At 39.5% G+C, this 23,516-nt stretch overlaps 2 long non-coding RNA genes across 2 annotated transcripts; both read right to left on the bottom strand.

The window, feature by feature from the left end:
* Window positions 1-435: 435 nt before the first annotated feature.
* On the bottom strand, window positions 436-3,463 carry LOC118240452 (uncharacterized). Its single transcript, XR_014119640.1, has 4 exons — window positions 3,299-3,463; window positions 2,333-3,117; window positions 1,595-1,689; window positions 436-1,245 (listed from the first exon to the last, which is right to left on the bottom strand). It is a non-coding gene; the product is annotated as an uncharacterized LOC118240452 (long non-coding RNA).
* Window positions 3,464-9,808: 6,345 nt separating this feature from the next.
* On the bottom strand, window positions 9,809-18,267 carry LOC113568535 (uncharacterized). Its single transcript, XR_004775420.2, has 4 exons — window positions 17,749-18,267; window positions 13,083-14,786; window positions 10,082-10,122; window positions 9,809-9,967 (listed from the first exon to the last, which is right to left on the bottom strand). It is a non-coding gene; the product is annotated as an uncharacterized LOC113568535 (long non-coding RNA).
* Between the last annotated feature and the right edge of the window lie 5,249 nt (window positions 18,268-23,516).

Below are 23,516 nucleotides of genomic sequence, written 5' to 3'. Positions count from 1 at the left end.
CGGAGCCGCGGTTCTCGTCGAGTTTAAGAACAGTAAACGTTTAATGCTGATAAACTGAACATCACACACTTTTGTGCATTTGTTTTCGTTTCATACAGATGTGGTTAACTAGATGTATGGGATAAAATCGGTGTGTTGATGGTAAAGCGTCCTTGGGTTCTGAGAAGGGTCATATAAGTAACTTCATAAAACAAAAATACTGTCAGGTGTGATCAACTGGTGTTTTACCATCAATCGTTTATCATGCACAAATTAATAAAGAAAGCAAGTCTTCGACTCACTTTCCACTTGTAATGACTTTGACACGTTCAGTCTCAAATTCTACTGCAATTCAAAGACGTGTTTGAGTTACTGTGGTTGGACGTACAGATACGAGTTCAGACAGATGTTTACAGACAGTGTTATTTATAAGAAAGTCCCTGGTCCCTTAGAGCATAAGGTCACGGTATTTCTTTTTATTCAAAAAAGGAACTATGCTCCATAAGTAACAGCGCAGTTCCAAGAACCCAGAAAAAAAAAGTCAAAAGTGCCATTTTACAACATTGTAAGGAAATAGCTAGCCAAGCCACCAAAGCAGTCATCGGGTGTCTAGTCCGTCATTAAATTTCTCCGCTTTCTGTGGATTCACACATTACTAAATTCAGTCGAATTGAGTTGCGGCTCTGACAAACAGCCTACAGCAAGAAATGATGAAAAAGGTGAAGGGGGAAAAAAAAGCTTGCAAAAAGTTTAGTTAAATCCGTTATTTGACTTCATACTGTACAGACTCTTTAAGCCAAGGTCGCATATGCTTAATCAAACGGAGATCAGACCTGCCACGTTTTCTCAGCTCAGTCGCGGCTTACGAGCAGTTTTCACTGAGGACTCTGGAGGTGTGAAAACCACGGAAAAGTCGGTTCTGTAACTTTGCAGCATTGGGCAGAAGTAGAGGCCTAAATCTTTATGTTGTCGGTCGGCCGATGTCGGTTCGTTTATGTCCGTCGGGGATGGCTCCAGATGAGATACAGCAACACCAACTTTATGTTCATGACAGTTTTTTAGCAACACAGCGGTTGCTCACCAACAGCAAGCGAGGGGAATGCCGACTGTCTAGCCAGCGCTGTGCGAGGTTGCCCGCCACCCCGACGTTGGCCATCTTCACAACGGTCAGGATTTACGGGTCTGGTGCTGTATTGAGGCGTAGGTACTGCTAGGGTTACTGCACCGTACCTGTCTGCCCGAAGAGGACAGCTCCACCTCCGCGTACTAAACAAGTGAATCGATGTGCATTAGATAATAATAACTATTTACTTCCAACAAGTCATATTGACTTAACTACTGTAACAACCATAATATCTCACATTTAAGATTTTGTATTCGCTAAATTAATAGATATGTATTAGATTAGTTCGTGTGTTTCATATCAATTCATATTTGTTTCTGCCTTTTTAATAACACATATAATCAGTTTATAGGCGAAATAGGATTACTGACGCTACTTTAAAGGCAGTATGACTTATTACCTTAGTGCCTTATTACCTTAGTACCTTAGTGAGGTACTGGTTGTCTTCATTATTGTGACTTCTTATCAGTACGTTAAAGGCAGCGGGATTACCTGTACGTCGTCGGACCGTTGTTGCTGGTCGTGATTAGATTCTGCAGATTTCATATGACGTCTCTGAACTCTTTTGTAGTAGAAAGCTGCTACAACTGAAATGTCACGGTAGGTTCTGAATTAACCCAATGTAGGTCATTACGTTTATACTTGAATGTAAACAAGACCTCGTGATAAATTAGAAATTAGTGTTAGCAGAAAACAGAGTTACCCCGTACTTAGAACTAGGCTGCAAAAACAACAAAACAATAAAACCAGACAATGAGACGGTGCCAATATAGAGATTAAACTCTCTGCAGTTCACCAGAGCTGAGCCGTCCTCTGTCATGTCACGAGCTCAGTTTTGAGAACCAGCCCTTTCGAATTCTGCTGAGTTCTTTGTTAAATAAAGTTTTGCTATTTTTACATTCGGCTCGCATCTCGTTCCACCTGATTACAGCATGTCACAAAAGAATTTGATTTCAAGTGAATAAACAAACTTAATTTTATGTAGTAAAGACTGATTAGACTACAAAAGAACAGTTTTAAACTGTGTTATAGCCTGGGACCAGTGGGCCTGGACATTATTAACCTATATTTGTATTAAAAATAACAAACAGAACTAAACCTTAGATCTGCACAAAACCCACCAAACACAAACAAGGGAACAGAACTGTGATGTAGATTCAGCCATTATACTGTATTTTTATATCATTTGTTATTCAGACTGTTTATCTGGATATATTAAATATAACCCACCTGTGACTACAATGACCAGAACACAGATCAGCAGGCCTGATGTGATGAGGTTTCTCCAGAGACGCATCTCTTCATCTTCATCATGTGTCTCATCCTGGCACTGCTTACACTCACATGTCTGATTCTGATTATCTGATGATGATGATTCAGCAAACATTTGTCCAATCGATTAATTTTTCTAATCAACATATTTTCAAAAGTATACATATTTAAAAAATACATATTTTTCAAGTTTTAATCAGATATGTTAAACACAATGCAGCAATTTGAGAAAGAAGCACACTAGGTATGTATATTTAGTGTCTATATATAAGGGGCTTTCTTAAATTTAAATCACAATCTGCTTTTTGAAAAAAAAAAAAGTGGTTTATGTTTTAATGATGTGCCCATCAGAAGTTTCAGATGTAGCATGATGTTCTGATAAGGTTAACTATACTTACCTCCCGTGTGCAGTCTGCTGTGAAGTTTGATGCCATTGCTAATTCTAGGTGGTGTATCTATTTGGATACAATAATAAATTCCTAATTCTTTTAGAGTGATATTTTGTATAAATAAACTACTATTTAGCTGCAGTGAGAATTGTTTGTTTAATGTTGTGCTGTTGTACAATGGAATTGTGATTTTACTTGAGAATGATCGTAATATAAACACAGGAGGATGTGATGGTTTCATAAGGTACCAGTATACATCCCTTACAGCAACCTCACAGCGCAGGGTCACATTTTGTCCCAAATCTACCATCTTATCAGTGAAACTCTCTGCAGCTCCACACCACAGCAGGAGACCTAGATAGAGAAACCAACAGCAACCACAAACCAGGAGGATTGAATGATCCTATTAGATCTTTGAACTGACAGTCTGAAGATGAATTCAGATAAGAAGTTATACAGATATAAATAATGGGAAAAATGTAAAAAGTCACTCAATCTCATACATCAAACAATTAACTACAGTAAATTAATTCACAGAAGTGAAGCTGTAGAATCTTCATTCTGGATCTTAAATTTTATTCACAGTCCGTAACAGGGTTATCACCCCTCAGCTGTGACAACAAAGCACTAATGCTGAACTTAAAAAAACAGTAGAACTTGAGACTCCACTAAAAGGAAGTGGAGGCTGAGCTTCATCTGACCACAATTCTGTCTTTGTCTCCTGCAATACTTAAGAAGTTGCTATATTTATACAAAAAAAAAAAGCAAAAAAAAAAGCAAAAAAAAAAAGCAGTCATACAACCACAGATTTCAAAGTAAAACCTTTTGGGTCTGAATATTTGTTTATTGGTACACATATTTACACAAAAAACAAAGTAAAACAACCCAAATTAAAGAAAACCTGAACTGCAGCCACAAAACAATGAAAATGCTGAGTCTTGAGTTGTGTTTAGATCTAGCATTGTAGTGCAGATTTTAACAGTAGTGATGTCAAGCCATCCTGAATAAGATAATAGAGGAACCCTTATTTTTGAATGTGTTTTACAATAGAACGGTCTGAAACTCTTAAAACGTATAAAGGCTAACAATCTTAACAACTCTGCAAGGAGAGAAAAAGAGAGGAGAGATTACCATTTATAAAGAGACTTCTGCATATGTGCCACTTGTAGAAAAGTTCATGGGAGGTGTTGCATGTGGGTGTATGAGAAGAGTTGAAGCCACGTTACAAGTCAGAGTGCTTTGGGTGTGCGGAAAAGCTCTAAATAAGTGTGGAGATGAGGCCTACTTGTTCACTATAACAGTACAGTGATTTTTTTGATCAGGTAATGTGAGCTGAGTAAAGGTAGATCATACATTAAAAAGTTTAACAGTATGCAAAAATAAGTAAAAATCTATTTGATCTCTTGGATTCATTTCATATGCTATGATAATTTAATAAGAATGGTTCATGGAATGTTAATTAGCATCAACACGTCAATTAAAAATAAACAAGGTAGCCTATTTTAAAAATTATTTTGTATTTACAGAATAACTTCCACAGTTTCTCTCAAAGATCTAAAGCCCGAATTGCATTAGTACCTTACTACCAGCAGAGGGCAGTGTGAGGAATTTGCACATGGAGAGCCGTAGTCTTGAAAGCGTGATTAGAAAAGGACATGCATGTGGGTGTCAGAGCTGAGATGCATCCAGCGCCCTCCAAAAACTGTTCTTTTTTAACGCTTGTAGCCCTTACTTGTTACGTTTTTATTTTAAAAAGGTTCACGGCTACATAAAAACATGACGTTTAAAGGTATTTCCACAACGTTCCTGTAAAGTCCCCTAGACGTTGAGAGGACGCATCACAAACATCCCATTATAACGTCTCCTAAAGCGTTTTGGCGACGCGACGGATTGTAAACACGTGATTTTTTTCGTGGACGGTAGTTATTTCATATGGCATTATACATGTTACGTAAAAGTTATCTAGATTAAATGAATTTTCTTTTGTGTGTAGTTGATGCGCTGATTACTGGAGTTCAAGCATCTAGGTATTAATTCCGAATTTTTCTCACATTGTGCCCGCAATTAGATTATAATCTCCTTCTTATTCTCCACTTTTAATATGCGGGGGGGAGGGCACATGCCCCCATAATTATAACGGGAGTACTATTTCCGGCTGATTAAGAGTCAATTTGTTTATATGGACAACTTTTTCACATATGCTGAGTTCTTCATGAGTCTGCGCAGAGAAAATACAGGACCTTGTGGGAGCATGTTGGTGGTGGCTATACTGCCTGGCACTGTGGGACGCTAGTGTTCTGAAACTCTTTGGCAGTTAATGGGTTAAAGTAGGCTAATCCAAAAGTTCATGTAATCAGATTACATTACTTTAATATAGTAATGCTTTGCATTAGATTATAGATACATTTGTAACACATTACATATTTAAAGTAACCCCCCCAGAGTGATGACCAATCACTATTTTAAGTACTATAGCTCTAGACGTTGCAGTTTAGTGATAGTGTCTAAGCTCACAAGTGATATTTTATAGTCCTCAGAGGTTCTGTATTTTTTCACTGTAAAGGTTTTACCACAAATAAAACAACTGCCAAGATGACATGCGAGCTATTTACAACGGTGATCTCCACCTGCTTGGTGCTGCATGCATGTGACAGAAACTGTTTGTCTTTGATGCTTCACACAGTCAGACCACAGAGCCTGACCGCACTGTGGTAATGTCAGGCTCTCTGCTGCATGCGAAAGAAAGTGGGCCACAGAGAGAGAACTAAAAGAGAACTACTGTAAACAAAGGGAAAGGGCTTTTGTATAGGATACATGAGCTCTTGTAGACATGAACACAGTTTTATTGCAGTATAAAATATACAATTTATAAATTATATATAATTTGCTTGAGAATTTAAAGTTCAGATCAGGATCACAGAGTGCAGAAGCACATAGTGTGTAAAGGTTGCCAACACTTTGCTGCATCAATAACTGCAGAGTTCCAAACCTCCTCTGGCATGAACATCAGCAGAAAAAAATGTGTGCTTAGAGATTCATGGCAGGAGTGGTGTAAAGCACGGTGCCACTGGACTCTGGAGCAGTGGAAATGTGTTCTGAATCACGTCTCTCTATCTGGCATTCTGCTGGACGAGTCTGGGTTTGGCAAATGCCAACTGACTGTATTGGAGGAGGGATAATGCTATGGAGTTGTTTTTCAGGGGTTGGCCTGGGCCCCTTAGATCCAGTGAAGGGAAATCTTAATGCTTCAGCATACCAAGACATTTTGGACAATTGTGTGCTTCCAACTTTGTGGGAACAATTTGGGGAAGGCCCTTTCCTGTTCCAGCATGACTCCGTCAGTGCACAAAGCAAGGTCCATAAACACATGTTTGGATAAGATTCGTGTGGAAGAACTTGACTGGCCTGCACAGAGCTCTGACATCAATGCCATCAAACACCTTTAGGATGAACTAGAACATAGATTGTGAGCCAGGCTGTCTCATTTAACATCAGTTTCTGGCCTCACAAATGTTCTTCTGGTTGAATGGGCAAAAACATCTCACAGACACACTCACAAATCTTGTAGAAAACCTACCCAGAAGAGTGTGAGCTGTTATAACTGCAAAAGGGGGACCAACTCCACATTAAAGATGATGTGTCTGGACTCCTTGCTTTCTGAACAGCTCCAGCTATACACCTTCACAGTTGGATATCTCCTGTAATGGTAATGGTGTAGCTAAGTGAATTTACATTAGGAACGATCATCTTAGATTAGCTTTTAATAGATAGGACAGATCCTTTCTTTTAAAAAGTAACATTTTTAAGCAATATTCATAGAAATGAAACTGTCATTAAAATATTGCATTTACTTTCTTCAAATCTTTCCACAGGGTAGCCCAGTGTAAAAAAATCTGTATCATAAAACAGACCCAACACTGGCAAACTGAGTGAGTCTAACTGCAGTCCAGACTGGTCACAGTTACTCAATATCCATCATGGGCAGAATGACATACTACTAAAAGGTTACAGGGCATTGGGACAACATATTAAAACAAAGAGGTGGAGATAACAGAATGTGCACAGAATCACCATACACACCAATATGCACTAGGACCTAACAATAATAATTAATTAATTAAAAGGTTTATTCTCTGCCCAAAAGATATTAATAACTGGCAAAATTACCGCAATTGCACTGCAGGGGGAAGTGGAGTGCAACAAATCAAGAAACATGACCTTACTACAACTGTCCATGAGACCTTATTGGACGCAGGAAGAGAAGTCTTATACCTTCATACTGGTATGTTTGCTAGCCATACTTTAACAGAAAATTGAGTGATTGTGAGGTTTTTTTTTTATTTTATTTTTTTATTCTCCATTTGCCCACTTGAATAACTCTTTCCCAGACTTTTGACAACCTCTGAACAAAGACACACCGGTTGTTTACTGAAACATTATGGGAGGTAAATCTGGCCAAAAAGAATATTATGACAGGCGAGGTCACGGTCAGCATTTGCTAATTTGCCTAATTTACATGCAAGTCTACCATAACATTTAAAAGCAACAGCTTTTGTTTTAATTATGCCACCTTCAGTGCATCCAGGTGAAAACTGAATTGCTAGCTGTCATTTTGCCATTGATTCATCCACTTTTTGATCTAATTTTTGAGATTTAATATGCATTTCATAAAAAAATTAAAAGTCAAACCTAATTCTCCGTTGGGAGAGGGTGATCAGACCTTGGACGTTTTATCATTCTCTCATGATTAACCATTTAGCTGCAGGAGGTTGAATACTACTTGGAGGCACTGTATATGCTTAGAATCAGAGTGTGTTAAATCTGTTTTCTGAAACAGGGCGCTCAAGTAACTGAGCAACAAGCACAACGCAGGGAGCAGGGGTAATCAACGAAAAATAAAAGTGAAAGAGACACACGTGGAAGGCACACTTCCTGATGCCCCAGAAAGCAAACTGAAAACAGGAACAAAGATGAGATTTCACAAGCAGAGACAGTAGACATAGCAAAGGGAGAGCAGGGTGCAGCCTCCGGTAGAGTGACAGACACGAAGGGAGACACGGAAACCGAGGGAAACGCGGGGATCAAAACAGAACCAGGAGAGGGAGATGGGGAAACCGGGCAGATGGGAATGCCGACAAAGCGGACACAGGAGCACTAGGAGGAATGGCTACTGGAAACATAGGAGAAGTTGAGGCCGGCGAGACAGCCATGGGTGCGTTGAGAGGTGTGGTCTTACACCATTCTGGTGGAGGAAGCGTTCCTCTGTGCGAGGCACAGCACAATAAAGGTATCGAGGTCCAACTTCCATAATGCTTTGTGAGTTTGCTTTAGCGTTTAGCTAGTGAGAGTTCTGTGGGTATAGAACAGTTTTGGCCTATATGTCTTCTTAATGTGGAGGGTAAGTTTTTTTTTTTAGTGCGATAGTGTGGAGACTAGCAGCACACTTGAAGGCGAATAAACTAGTCTATACATTAATACAAAAGGCAAGCATTTCTGGATTTGCCAATTGTTTGTAGCATAGTAGTATGATCTCTCATCAGATTAAGGAGTACTGGAGCTATCACTAATGACATTAGCTGAGGAACTGAAACGTGCTAAGGAAGCGCGTGTCACAAAAGGAGGAAGTGGAATCTGCTAGTGGCTGTGCAGTTAGCCAAGAGCGTATTAGAACTAAGGGATGTAATTGGCCAAGTGCAATACAGAAAAACAGGCCTTTGGGCAGGTTATTCCTGAAAATCCTGTTAATAAGGTCATGTCGCCAGAAAGAAGGTGAATGGTGGCTAGTTTTATACGTAGGAAGTAGGAAGAAGATGTGTGTCGTGCAGTAGCATCGCAAGTAAAGGCCAGAGGCTACACTGGGAAAGTGTGGAGAAAAGCAAAATCACCTGGCAAGAGCTGTGGTTAGTGGATGCGGGTCCCATAAAGTTTTTGTTTGCCGCAACTTATGATGTCCTTCCAACTCCACCAAACCTTGGGTAGGGAAAGACCCCAAGTGTAAAGTATGTGTGGAGGTTTGGAGGTGGATTCTATCTGAGTGTAAGGTTAGTTTGTCGCAGGGTCAATATAAATGGAGAAACAACCAATTTCTTAGTGTATTATGATGTTTATTTATGCACCTTGAGGTTAATGTGTTGCTGAGTGGTATTAAAATTGAACCGATTAGGTTTTTGTGAGAGGGGCGACGTGTTGGAGAGTGAGTTCAGGATGTAAATATTAGTAGATAATGTGTATGGGCAGTGGTAGTGCAGTGGTTATGGTACTTGACTTGTAATCAGAAGGTTGCTGGTTTAAATCCCACCATTGCCAAGCTCTCACTGTTGGGCCCCGGAGTAAGGCCCTTAACCCTAAAGTTGTACTCACTCATAATTGTAAGTTGCTTTGGATAAATGTGTATTGAGGTAACTATGCTGAGACTGGATATGGTGTTGTTTACTGAAAGTAAACAGAGCTTATTTTATAGACTTACCAATTCCATTTGATGATGCAGTGGATGAAGCTTTTGAAAGGAAAAAGCTGAAGTACGTAGACTTGGTGACTGAAGTGAGAGAACGTATTTTTTTAATATTAATCCAGATTAATAGATGGGTCCTGATGATTTTCTTGCTGCTGTTTTATAATATTAATCCAAAAGCACCAGGCTTTATCTTGTTACTGAGATTGGTGTATGTTCAGCCTGCAGAAATATACACAAAATCTAGCATGCATTATACATATAGTCTGTCCTTTGGTCAACATCAGGTCACTTATGAAGGACGCAATTTGGCAGTATCTACCTACAAATCTAGAAGATTATAAATTAACACCCTTTCTAGTCATAAAGCTCAAACATGCACAATTCACTAATCATTACCAACAACCTACAAATCATGTATGGGGCTGCTAAGATATTCCATACACACCTTTAACAATCAGAAGTAGTTTTGTTTCCACTTTGACGTCCGGCATGAAGCAGGAGTACATTCCTGCATCAGAGAGCTTCACTTCTCAGAGTCTGATGGAGAAGTTGCCTTTCGTGTACTCCTCTGGGAAACTGTCCACCCTGTTTTGGAACGTCTCTGCCACCCTTTGTCAAGCACAGTATTGCTGTCATTCTGTCACCAAAAGAATCCTGCAAAATCACTTTGGAGTTTATTATCATTGTTTGAACATGGCAAAATCACAGTTCCGCCTGTAAAAGCAACAACAGGGACATTCTCCAGGGACACTAAAAGAAACACACACACACACACACACACACAGTCAAAAGTGCATGTGCACAAATCCCCTGCTCTTTAAAAAATGGTTAATATTTTCTTAGTGGGATGTGGTAAGCAATCACCTCTGTGCATCAGCAACAAGAACACAAAGTAGAAACACCCTCTGTTAAAAAAGTAAGAAAAACAATTAAAAACAGAATTATTTTTTTTTAAAAAACCTGCAAGTTTGTATTAACAACAGTTTTTTTTGTGTGTGTGAAATGTGCTTATATAGTAAATACTTATGAAGTAGCATAAACGTTTTCTCTCATAAATTGTAGATTACTGAACATGCACAATAGTCCTTCAAATCTGATCCTTGCTAACAACCTGTAAGTAATTTTTGATTTTCCAAGCATAGAACCACATGCAACTCAAACTACTGATGGATGAGAAGTTAAGATTCCGATGCTTCCAGACAGTGTGAACTGCATGATCCAATTAGTATACTAAACAAATGGTGAACAGGACCAGCTGACCATATCTTTGAATTAAGATGACAAGATGTAAGAAGACTTAAATGAATTTGAAAAAGCTCATTACTGGTGCACAGATGCACAAGCTTCCAACTAGGACTAAGACCTAGCTAGTGTTTCAACAGAAATCATGACTAAAATGCCATGGGCATTTAGGTCTAAAGTGATCTGCCTACATCAGCAAGGACTGTCCTTTAACAACAGAGAGTGATATAGTAAAACCACAGCGCATAAACCCCTTAAATACACACAAGTGATCTGCACTGGAATACGGAAAATAATGTGATCAAGTGAGTCATCCTCATCTATATTTTTAACAGGTTGGCAGGTGAATATGCAACACCAAGAAAATGGCCTGAATACTTGACTGCTACAGTGAGGGGGTCCAATGGAGCTGTTTAAGTGCCCAGCAGGGCTAAGGTCCATTCATACCACTTGCAAATCCACACAAAGTTATTGTGATGACCTTTACCCTGATAACACATTCCTTTTCTGATGGGATCCATCTGCCAGGATGACTATGCCAATATCAACAGGGCATGAATGGTCATTAAATAGTTTGACAAATATGTTAATGCTGTAAATCAGATCCGGTAACCTTCAGTCACCAGATATCGATACAACTGAGCACCTACAGGAGATTTTGGGCTGACGTAGAGTTCCAGAGGCGATATATAATCAATATAATCTATAGAATTTCTAACAAAGTGCAATACGTTGATGTGGCTTCCCAACGCTTTACTAAGAGTAAAGCTTTCTTAAGTGTTGGTCTTATCTGGCTTATTGTCGCCTGGCTGTACAGTCATAGCCAAAGTTTTGAGACTGACACAAATTTTGGTTTTCACAAAGTTTACTGCCTTTTTCAGCGTTGTATTGACAAATACATCTAGTTTAATATTTACAGTGTTAACTCTTCTTTTTTAAGACTTCTGCAATTCACTTTGACATGCTGGATATCAACTTCTGGGCAAAATCTTGACCAATGGCAACCCAGTCTTGTTTAATCAGTGCTTAGAGTTAATCATAGTTTCTTTGTTTGTGTTTGTCCACCCTCTTTTTGAGAAGTGACTACAGGTTCTCAATGGGATCTAGATCTGTGGAGTTTCCTGGCCATGGACCCAAAATTTCAATGTTTTGTTCACTGAGCCACTTGGTTATCACTTTTGGTCCATCATGCTGGAAAAAGCATTGTTCATCACCAAATTGCTCCTGGATCATTTACAAACCATTGGGAGAAGCTGCTTTTGGAGGATGTTTTGATACCATTCCTTATTCATGGCAGTGTTCTTAGGCAAAATGTTCAGTCTGTCCTTGATGTTTTCTTGGAGAGAAGTGGCTTCTTTGCTGCCCTTCTTGACACCAAGCCATCCTCCAAAAGCCTTCGCCTCACTGTGCGTGCACTGTACACTACACCTCCCTTCTGCCATTCCTGTGCAAGCTCTGCACGGGTGGTGACCCCATCCCATAGCTACATCCTCTTTAGGAGATGGTCTTGGTGTTTTGGAGATGGTCTCGGGTGCCTTGTCCTCGTTAACACTTTCTTCTGAGCTAACAAGATCACTGAAATGCAGTGGCTGGAATGCAGTTATTTTTGTGATTTAGTTCATTTTCATGGTAAGAAATGACTTTGCAATTAATTGGAATTCATCTGATCACTCTTCACAATGCAAATTGCTACCATAAAAACTTAAGCAGCAAACTTTGTGAAAACCAAAATTTGTGCTAATTTTGGCCACAACTGTAGTGCAGCCAGAAGACTAGCTGTAAAACTAACATATAAATAATGACTATGCTAGAAACTCATCTGTGCATGTTATTCTTTCAGAATTTGCACAATAGCCTATGAATGGGGTAAATATTTCTCTCAGTTTAGGGTATGGCCTTCCATTCCCGCTGTCAGATAGGGCACACTCACACCCTAAGCACACACATGCAGAAACCGGCTCTACTTGCTCTTTGCGCACACTGTGGAAAAGCATGTAGCTGATTTATCAACCTGCATATTGCATCCAACACCCTTCTTGTGCAACCTCTTTCAACAGCCAATGTTGGTTAAGACACACCTAATTATGACTAGTTATCCAATACAGTTCCTTCAAATACAGCACATAATGGAACAATTATTAGCAACTGAACTTTCGCCCTAACCGATGCTACAAAATGCGGCCCGCTCCAAAATCAGCAGTTGCCTAGAAGTATATTGTTATCGCGTACCGTTAACATCAGGCACAACGTTACGATTGGATATAGCTAGCTACAAATTACATTTCTTTGGTAATGGAATGGGATACAAAATATATCGGGAGCTACATTAACCCTTATCTTCTAAGATAGTTTCTTAGACGAAACCGGTAGTCAGTGTCTGAGGGTTATTTCTGGTAGTTAGTTTCTTAGAGTTCTAAAATACTAGCCAGATTGGACAGGCCCCTGCCTAATGTTATGCTGAATTAGCTAGCTAACTGACTGGTGGACTATATAAAAGCAAAACTGTAAAGGCAATATATTCTTATGATGTAAACAGTCCATTCAGAATTTAGCTAGCTATAGGTTGGCTAGTTTCAGTTTTTTTATCTTATGCGATTTCTAGCTAATGGATCTGCTGTCTCACCTTAGGATGTTTTTAACCGATGGATACCTGCTACCCATGATGTATATTATCAAAATATAATCAAAACCCCACTAGTAATACCGATATAACGGTAATGAACTGGGAGTAGTCGCGTTAGCTTTACGACCCCTTAAGGACTCGGAGTTCAGTCTCTATATCCGCTGTTTGCCGCCCTTGATGACATCATCTTCCATGGCCCAACGTATAAACCATGATACAGTAATACCCTTAAAATTCCCGGGGTTCAAGTTTCTAGACCGCCTGCAAATTTTGGACAGACAACTAACAAAGGCCTATAAAGACCTATCTTCATATGTTAAACCCTAAATATGTCCCCAAAGCACTTCAAGTTAATTTAGAAATTGATGTTACAATTTACATCACCCTTTAAAACTGTATAGGTTAAAGTAGGTGATTCCTCTGGCCGATTCCATCCTAATGATGTATTTGTTCCTAACGTTGGATACATTTTTAGTAGTTTCACGGAAACTTGATGAAACGGTACGCCTAATAGCCGCTTCGTTCAAAGCTAACATGCTACACGATACACTTGACACAACAAGGTCGTGAGATGTGATAAACTGGGAATTTTAAGTGTTAGGTTCCAAGGAAAAAATACGCGAGTTTGTGATACCCCAGATTCAGAAGCACGAATTTTCGGGGTATTACTGTAGATGGATAGATACACTGCCTGGCCCCCAAAAAAGGTCACCACGTGGATTTAACTAAGCAAATAGGTAAGAGCCTCCCATTGGATAATTACTGCATGGGTGATTATGTTTCAGCTGGCAACAAGTTCTTTAACTCTAATTGATGCAGTGAGGAGCTTCTCATTTGTTAAATAACCATGCTGAAAGACACATCCCGTGGTCCTGGAAAAGATGTTACTCTGTTTCAGAAGAGTCAAATTATTGGTGTGCATCAAGCAGAGAAAACTTCTAAGGAGATTGCTGAAACTACTATGCATTATTAAAAAGTGGAAGGACAGTGGGGAAACATCATCTTTGAGGAAGGAATGGAATGTGGTTGGAAAAAAATCGTGAATGATCATGATCGACGATCACTTAAATGTGTGGTGAAATCAGATTGTAGAAAAACAACAGTAGAACTCAGGGATAGGTTTAATGGTGAAAGTAAGAGCATTTCCACATGCAATTGCGAAGGGAACTCAAGGGATTGGGACTAAACAGCTGTGTAGCCTTAACAAAACCGCTTCTGGTTGCAGTAAACGTTTTGGGGAGGCGAAAGTCTACGTCATTGAGTATCTGTTGTTCAGTGGAACACCCAGGTCTAGCTAGCTAACGACTCTGGCTCTTTACCTTTCTATCTGTATTACTAAAGGGCTTTTGATTATATTTTGATAACCTTGTACATCATGAGCAATAGATACGCATCCGATAAAACCATACTGAGGTGAGACACCCTTTATGTCAAGCACAGTATTGCTGTCATTCTGTCGCCAAAAGATTCCTGCATCACCTCTTTGGAGTGTATTATCATTGCTTGAACATGGCAAAATCACAGTTCCGCCTGTATAAGCAACAACAGGGACACTAAAAGAAACACACACACACACACACACAGTCAAAAGTGCATGTGCACAAACCCCCTGCTGTTTAAAAAATGGTTACTATTTTCTTAGTGGGATGTGGTAAGCAGTCACCTCTGTGTATCAGCAACAAGAACACAAAGTAGAAACACCCTCTGTTAAAAAAGTAAGAAAAACAATTAAAAATAGAATAATATTTAAAAAAAAAAAACCTGCAAGTTTGTATTAACAACAGTTTTTTTTGTGTGTGTGAAATGTGCTTATATAGTAAATACTTATGAAGTAGCATAAACGTTTTCTCTCATAAATTGTAGATTACTGAACATGCACAATAGTCCTTCAAATCTGATCCTTGCTAACAACCTGTAAGTAATTTTTGATTTTCCAAGCATAGAACCACATGCAACTCAAACTACTGATGGATGAGAAGTTAAGATTCCGATGCTTCCAGACAGTGTGAACTGCATGATCCAATTAGTATACTAAACAAATGGTGAACAGGACCAGCTGACCATATCTTTGAATTAAGATGACAAGATGTAAGAAGACTTAAATGAATTTGAAAAAGCTCATTACTGGTGCACAGATGCACAAGCTTCCAACTAGGACTAAGACCTAGCTAGTGTTTCAACAGAAATCATGACTAAAATGCCATGGGCATTTAGGTCTAAAGTGATCTGCCTACATCAGCAAGGACTGTCCTTTAACAACAGAGAGTGATATAGTAAAACCACAGCGCATAAACCCCTTAAATACACACAAGTGATCTGCACTGGAATACGGAAAATAATGTGATCAAGTGAGTCATCCTCATCTATATTTTTAACAGGTTGGCAGGTGAATATGCAACACCAAGAAAATGGCCTGAATACTTGACTGCTACAGTGAGGGGGTCCAATGGAGCTGTTTAAGTGCCCAGCAGGGCTAAGGTCCATTCATCCCACTTGCAAATCCACACAAAGTTATTGTGATGACCTTTACCCTGATAACACATTCCTTTTCTGATGGGATCCATCTGCCAGGATGACTATGCCAATATCAACAGGGCATGAATGGTCATTAAATAGTTTGACAAATATGTTAATGCTGTAAATCAGATCCGGTAACCTTCAGTCACCAGATCTCGACACAACTGAGCACCTACAGGAGATTTTGGGCTGACGTAGAGTTCCAGAGACGATATATAATCAATATAATCTATAGAATTTCTAACAAAGTGCAATACGTTGATGTGGCTTCCCAACGCTTTACTAAGAGTAAAGCTTTCTTAAGTGTTGGTCTTATCTGGCTTATTGTCGCCTGGCTGTACAGTCATAGCCAAAGTTTTGAGACTGACACAAATTTTGGTTTTCACAAAGTTTACTGCCTTTTTCAGCTTTGTATTGACAAATACATCTAGTTTAATATTTACAGTGTTAACTCTTCTTTTTTAAGACTTCTGCAATTCACTTTGACATGCTGGATATCAACTTCTGGGCAAAATCTTGACCAATGGCAACCCAGTCTTGTTTAATCAGTGCTTAGAGTTAATCATAGTTTCTTTGTTTGTGTTTGTCCACCCTCTTTTTGAGAAGTGACTACAGGTTCTCAATGGGATCTAGATCTGTGGAGTTTCCTGGCCATGGACCCAAAATTTCAATGTTTTGTTCACTGAGCCACTTGGTTATCACTTTTGGTCCATCATGCTGGAAAAAGCATTGTTCATCACCAAATTGCTCCTGGATCATTTACAAACCATTGGGAGAAGCTGCTTTTGGAGGATGTTTTGATACCATTCCTTATTCATGGCAGTGTTCTTAGGCAAAATTTTCAGTCTGTCCTTGATGTTTTCTTGGAGAGAAGTGGCTTCTTTGCTGCCCTTCTTGACACCAAGCCATCCTCCAAAAGCCTTCACCTCACTGTGCGTGCACTGTACACTACACCTCCCTTCTGCCATTCCTGTGCAAACTCTGCATGGGTGGTGACCCGATCCCATAGCTACATCCTCTTTAGGAGATGGTCTTGGTGTTTTGGAGATGGTCTCGGGTGCCTTGTCCTCGTTAACACTTTCTTCTGAGCTAACAAGATCACTGAAATGCAGTGGCTGGAATGCAGTCATTTTTGTGATTTAGTTCATTTTCATGGTAAGAAATGACTTTGCAATTAATTGGAATTCATCTGATCACTCTTCACAATGCAAATTGCTACCATAAAAACCTTAGCAGCAAACTTTGTGAAAACCAAAATTTGTGCTAATTTTGGCCACAACTGTAGTGCAGCCAGAAGACTAGCTGTAAAACTAACATATAAATAATGACTATGCTAGAAACTCATCTGTGCATGTTATTCTTTCAGAATTTGCACAATAGCCTATGAATGGGGTAAATATTTCTCTCAGTTTAGGGTATGGCCTTCCATTCCCGCTGTCAGATAGGGCACACTCACACCCTAAGCACACACATGCAGAAACCGGCTCTACTTGCTCTTTGCGCACACTGTGGAAAAGCATGTAGCTGATTTATCAACCTGCATATTGCATCCAACACCCTTCTTGTGCAACCTCTTTCAACAGCCAATGTTGGTTAAGACACACCTAATTATGACTAGTTATCCAATACAGTTCCTTCAAATACAGCACATAATGGAACAATTATTAGCAACTGAACTTTCGCCCTAACCGATGCTACAAAATGCGGCCCGCTCCAAAATCAGCAGTTGCCTAGAAGTATATTGTTATCGCGTACCGTTAACATCAGGCACAACGTTACGATTGGATATAGCTAGCTACAAATTACATTTCTTTGGTAATGGAATGGGATACAAAATATATCGGGAGCTACATTAACCCTTATCTTCTAAGATAGTTTCTTAGACGAAACCGGTAGTCAGTGTCTGAGGGTTATTTCTGGTAGTTAGTTTCTTAGAGTTCTAAAATACTAGCCAGATTGGACAGGCCCCTGCCTAATGTTATGCTGAATTAGCTAGCTAACTGACTGGTGGACTATATAAAAGCAAAACTGTAAAGGCAATATATTCTTATGATGTAAACAGTCCATTCAGAATTTAGCTAGCTATAGGTTGGCTAGTTTCAGTTTTTTTATCTTATGCGATTTCTAGCTAATGGATCTGCTGTCTCACCTTAGGATGTTTTTAACCGATGGATACCTGCTACCCATGATGTATATTATCAAAATATAATCAAAACCCCACTAGTAATACCGATATAACGGTAATGAACTGGGAGTAGTCGCGTTAGCTTTACGACCCCTTAAGGACTCGGAGTTCAGTCTCTATATCCGCTGTTTGCCGCCCTTGATGACATCATCTTCCATGGCCCAACGTATAAACCATGATACAGTAATACCCTTAAAATTCCCGGGGTTCAAGTTTCTAGACCGCCTGCAAATTTTGGACAGACAACTAACAAAGGCCTATAAAGACCTATCTTCATATGTTAAACCCTAAATATGTCCCCAAAGCACTTCAAGTTAATTTAGAAATTGATGTTACAATTTACATCACCCTTTAAAACTGTATAGGTTAAAGTAGGTGATTCCTCTGGCCGATTCCATCCTAATGATGTATTTGTTCCTAACGTTGGATACATTTTTAGTAGTTTCACGGAAACTTGATGAAACGGTACGCCTAATAGCCGCTTCGTTCAAAGCTAACATGCTACACGATACACTTGACACAACAAGGTTGTGAGATGTGATAAACTGGGAATTTTAAGTGTTAGGTTCCAAGGAAAAAATACGCAAGTTTGTGAAACCCCAGATTCAGAATCACGAATTTTCGGGGTATTACTGTAGATGGATAGATACACTGCCTGGCCCCCAAAAAAGGTCACCACGTGGATTTAACTAAGCAAATAGGTAAGAGCCTCCCATTGGATAATTACTGCATGGGTGATTATGTTTCAGCTGGCAACAAGTTCTTTAACTCTAATTGATGCAGTGAGGAGCTTCTCATTTGTTAAATAACCATGCTGAAAGACACATCCTGTGGTCCTGGAAAAGATGTTACTCTGTTTCAGAAGGGTCAAATTATTGGTGTGCATGAAGCAGAGAAAACTTCTAAGGAGATTGCTGAAACTACTATGCATTATTAAAAAGTGGAAGGACAGTGGGGAAACATCATCTTTGAGGAAGGAATGGAATGTGGTTGGAAAAAAATCGTGAATGATCATGATCGACGATCACTTAAATGTGTGGTGAAATCAGATTGTAGAAAAACAACAGTAGAACTCAGGGATAGGTTTAATGGTGAAAGTAAGAGCATTTCCACATGCAATTGCGAAGGGAACTCAAGGGATTGGGACTAAACAGCTGTGTAGCCTTAACAAAACCGCTTCTGGTTGCAGTAAACGTTTTGGGGAGGCGAAAGTCTACGTCATTGAGTATCTGTTGTTCAGTGGAACACCCAGGTCTAGCTAGCTAACGACTCTGGCTCTTTACCTTTCTATCTGTATTACTAAAGGGCTTTTGATTATATTTTGATAACCTTGTACATCATGAGCAATAGATACGCATCCGATAAAACCATACTGAGGTGAGACACCCTTTATGTCAAGGACAGTATTGCTGTCATTCTGTCGCCAAAAGATTCCTGCATCACCTCTTTGGAGTGTATTATCATTGCTTGAACATGGCAAAATCACAGTTCCGCCTGTATAAGCAACAACAGGGACACTAAAAGAAACACACACACACACACACACACAGTCAAAAGTGCATGTGCACAAACCCCCTGCTGTTTAAAAAATGGTTACTATTTTCTTAGTGGGATGTGGTAAGCAGTCACCTCTGTGTATCAGCAACAAGAACACAAAGTAGAAACACCCTCTGTTAAAAAAGTAAGAAAAACAATTAAAAACAGAATAATATTTAAAAAAAAACCCTGCAAGTTTGTATTAACAACAGTTTTTTTTGTGTGTGTGAAATGTGCTTATATAGTAAATACTTATGAAGTAGCATAAACGTTTTCTCTCATAAATTGTAGATTACTGAACATGCACAATAGTCCTTCAAATCTGATCCTTGCTAACAACCTGTAAGTAATTTTTGATTTTCCAAGCATAGAACCACATGCAACTCAAACTACTGCTGGATGAGAAGTTAAGATTCCGATGCTTCCAGACAGGGTGAACTGCATGATCCAATTAGTATACTAAACAAATGCTGAACAGGACCAGCTGACCATATCTTTGAATTAAGATGACAAGATGTAACAAGACTTAAATGAATTTGAAAGAGCTCATTACTGGTGCACAGATGCACAAGCTTCCATCTAGGACTAAGACCTAGCTAGTGTTTCAACAGAAATCATGACTAAAATGCCATGGGCATTTAGGTCTAAAGTGATCTGCCTACATCAGCAAAGACTGTCCTTCAACAACAGAGAGTGATATAGTAAAACCACAGTGCATAAACCCCTTAAATACACACAAGTGATCTGCACTGGAATACGGAAAATAATGTGATCAAGTGAGTCATCCTCATCTATATTTTCAACAAGTTGGCAGGTGAATATGCAACACCAAGAAAATGGCCTGAATACTTGACTGCTAGAGTGAGGGGGTCCAATGGAGCTGTTTAAGTGCCCAACAGGGCTAAGGTCCATTCATACCACTTGGAAATCCACACAAAGTTATTGTGATGACCTTTACCCTGATAACACATTCCTTTTCTGATGGGATCCATCTGCCAGGATGACTATGCCGATATCAACAAGGCATGAATGATCATTAAATAGTTTGACAAATATGTTAATGCTGTAAATCAGATCCGGTAACCTTCAGTCACCAGATCTCGATACAACTGAGGACCTACAGGAGATTTTGGGCTGACGTACAGTTCCAGAGACGATATATAATCTATATAATCTATAGAATTTCTAACAAAGTGTAATACATTGATGTGGCTTCCCAACGCTTTACTAAGAGTAAAGCTTACTTAAGTGTTGGTCTTATCTGGCTTATTGTCACCTGGCTGTATAGTCATAGCCAAAGTTTTGAGACTGACTCAAATTTTGGTTTTCACAAAGTTTACTGCCTTTTTCAGCTTTGTATTGACAAATACATCTAGTTTAATATTTACAGTGTTAACTCTTCTTTTTTAAGACTTCTGCAATTCACTTTGACATGCTGGATATCAACTTCTGGGCAAAATCTTGACCAATGGCAAACCAGTCTTGTTTAATCAGTGCTTAGAGTTAATCATAGTTTCTTTGTTTGTGTTTGTCCACCCTCTTTTTGAGAAGTGACTACAGGTTCTCAATGGGATTGAGATCTGTGGAGTTTCCTGGCCATGGACCCAAAATTTCAATGTTTTGTTCACTGAGCCACTTGGTTATCACTTTTGGTCCATCATGCTGGAAAAAGCATTGTTCATCACCAAATTTCTCCTGGATCATTTACGGACCATTGGGAGAAGCTGCTTTTGGGGGATGTTTTGATACCATTCCTTATTCATGGCAGTGTTCTTAGGCAAAATTTTCAGTCTGTCCTTGATGTTTTCTTGGAGAGAAGTGGCTTCTTTGCTGCCCTTCTTGACACCAAGCCATCCTCCAAAAGCCTTCACCTCACTGGGTGTGCACTGTACACTACACCTCCCTTCTGCCATTCGTGTGCAAGCTCTGCACTGGTGGTGACCTGATCCCATAGCTACATCCTCTTTAGGAGATGGTCTTGGTGCTTGCTTAACTTTCTTGAGCACCCTGAAGCCTTCTTCACTGCAATTGAACCTTGAAGTTCTTGATGATTTGATAAATGGTTAAATTAAATTGGCTCTTTGCGCACACTGTGGAAAAGCATGTAGCTGATTTATCAACCTGCATATTGCATCCAACTCCCTTCTTGTGCAACTTCCTTCAACAGCCAGTGTTGGAACATGCCTAATTATGACTAGTTATCCAATACTGTTCCTTCAAATACAGCACAGAATGGAACAATCATTAGCAACTGAACTTTCGCCCTAACCGATGCTACAAAATGCGGCCCGTTCCAAAGCCAGCAGTTGCCTAGAAGTATATTGTTATCACGTACCGTTAACGTTAGGCACAACGTTACGATTGGATATAGCTAGCTACAAATTACATTTCTTTGGTAATGGAATGGGATACAAAATATATCGGGAGCTACATTAACCCTTATCTTCTAAGATAGTTTCTTAGACGAAACCGGTAGTCAGTGTCTGAGGGTTATTTCTGGTAGTTAGTTTCTTAGAGTTCTAAAATACTAGCCAGATTGGACAGGCCCCTGCCTAATGTTATGCTGAATTAGCTAGCTAACTGACTGGTGGACTATATAAAAGCAAAACTGTAAAGGCAATATGTTCTTATGATGTAAACAGTCCATTCAGAATTTAGCTAGCTATAGGTTGGCTAGTTTCAGTTTTTTATCTTATGCGATTTCTAGCTAATGGATTTGCTGTCTCACCTTAGGATGTTTTTAACCGATGGATACCTGCTGCCCATGATGTATATCAAAATATAATCAAAACCCCACTAGTAATACCGATATAACGGTAATGAACTGGGAGTAGTGGCGTTAGCTTTACGACCCCTTAAGGACTCGGAGTTCAGTCTCTATATCTGCTGTTTGCCGCCCTTGATGACATCATCTTCCATGGCCCAACGTATAAACCATGATACAGTAATACCCTGAAATTCCCAGGGTTCAAGTTTCTAGACCGCCTGCAAATTTTGGACGGACAACTAACAAAGGCCTATAAAGACCTATCTTCATATGTTAAACCCTAAATATGTCCCCAAAACACTTCAAGTTCATTTAGAAATTGATGTTACAATTTACATCACCCTTTAAAACTGTATAGGTTAAAGTAGGTGATTCCTCTGGCCGATTCCATCCTAATGATGTATTTGTTCCTAACGTTGGATACATTTTTAGTAGTTTCACGGAAACTTGATGAAACGGTACGCCTAATAGCCGCTTCGTTCTTCTGCATGTAGCGTACCGTACTTTCGCACACAAAGCTAACATGCTACACGATACACTTGACACAACAAGGTTGTGAGATGTGATAAACTGGGAATTTTAAGTGTTAGGTTCCAAGGAAAAAATACGTGAGTTTGTGAAACCCCAGATTCAGAAGCACGAATTTTCGGGGTATTACTGTAGATGGATAGATACACTGCCTGGCCCCCAAAAAAGGTCACCACGTGGATTTAACTAAGCAAATAGGTAAGAGCCTCCCATTGGATAATTACTGCATGGGTGATTATGTTTCAGCTGGCAACAAGTTCTTTAACTCTAATTGATGCAGTGAGGAGCTTCTCATTTGTTAAATAACCATGCTGAAAGACACATCCTGTGGTCCTGGAAAAGATGTTACTCTGTTTCAGAAGGGTCAAATTATTGGTGTGCATCAAGCAGAGAAAACTTCTAAGGAGATTGCTGAAACTACTAAAATCGCGTTAAGAACTGTCCAACGCATTATTAAAAAGTAGAAGGACAGTGGGGAAACATCATCTTTGAGGAAGGAATGTGGTTGGAAAAAATTCTTGAATGATCGTGATCGGCGATCACTTAAACGTGTAGTGAAATCAGATTGTAGAAAAACAACAGTAGAACTCAGGGATAGGTTTAATGGTGAAAGTAAGAGCATTTCCACATGCACATTGCGAAGGGAACTCAAGGGATTGGGACTAAACAGCTGTGTAGCCTTAAGAAAACCACTTGTCAGTGAGGCTAACCGGCAAAAATGGCTTCAATTTGCTAGGGAGCATAAAGATTTGACTCTGGAGCAATGGAAGAAAGTCATGTGATCTGATGAGTCCAGATTTACCCTGTTCCAGAGTGATGGGTGCATCAAGGTAAGAAGTGAGGTGGCTGAAGTGATGCACCCATCATGCCCAGTGCCTACCGTACAAGCCTGTGGGGGCAG

Source organism: Electrophorus electricus, chromosome 23, assembly GCF_041902795.1.
Source record: "Electrophorus electricus isolate QZ-2024a chromosome 23, ASM4190279v1, whole genome shotgun sequence".
Lineage (NCBI taxonomy): Eukaryota > Metazoa > Chordata > Actinopteri > Gymnotiformes > Gymnotidae > Electrophorus > Electrophorus electricus.
This window is presented reverse-complemented; position numbering and strand designations above follow the sequence as displayed.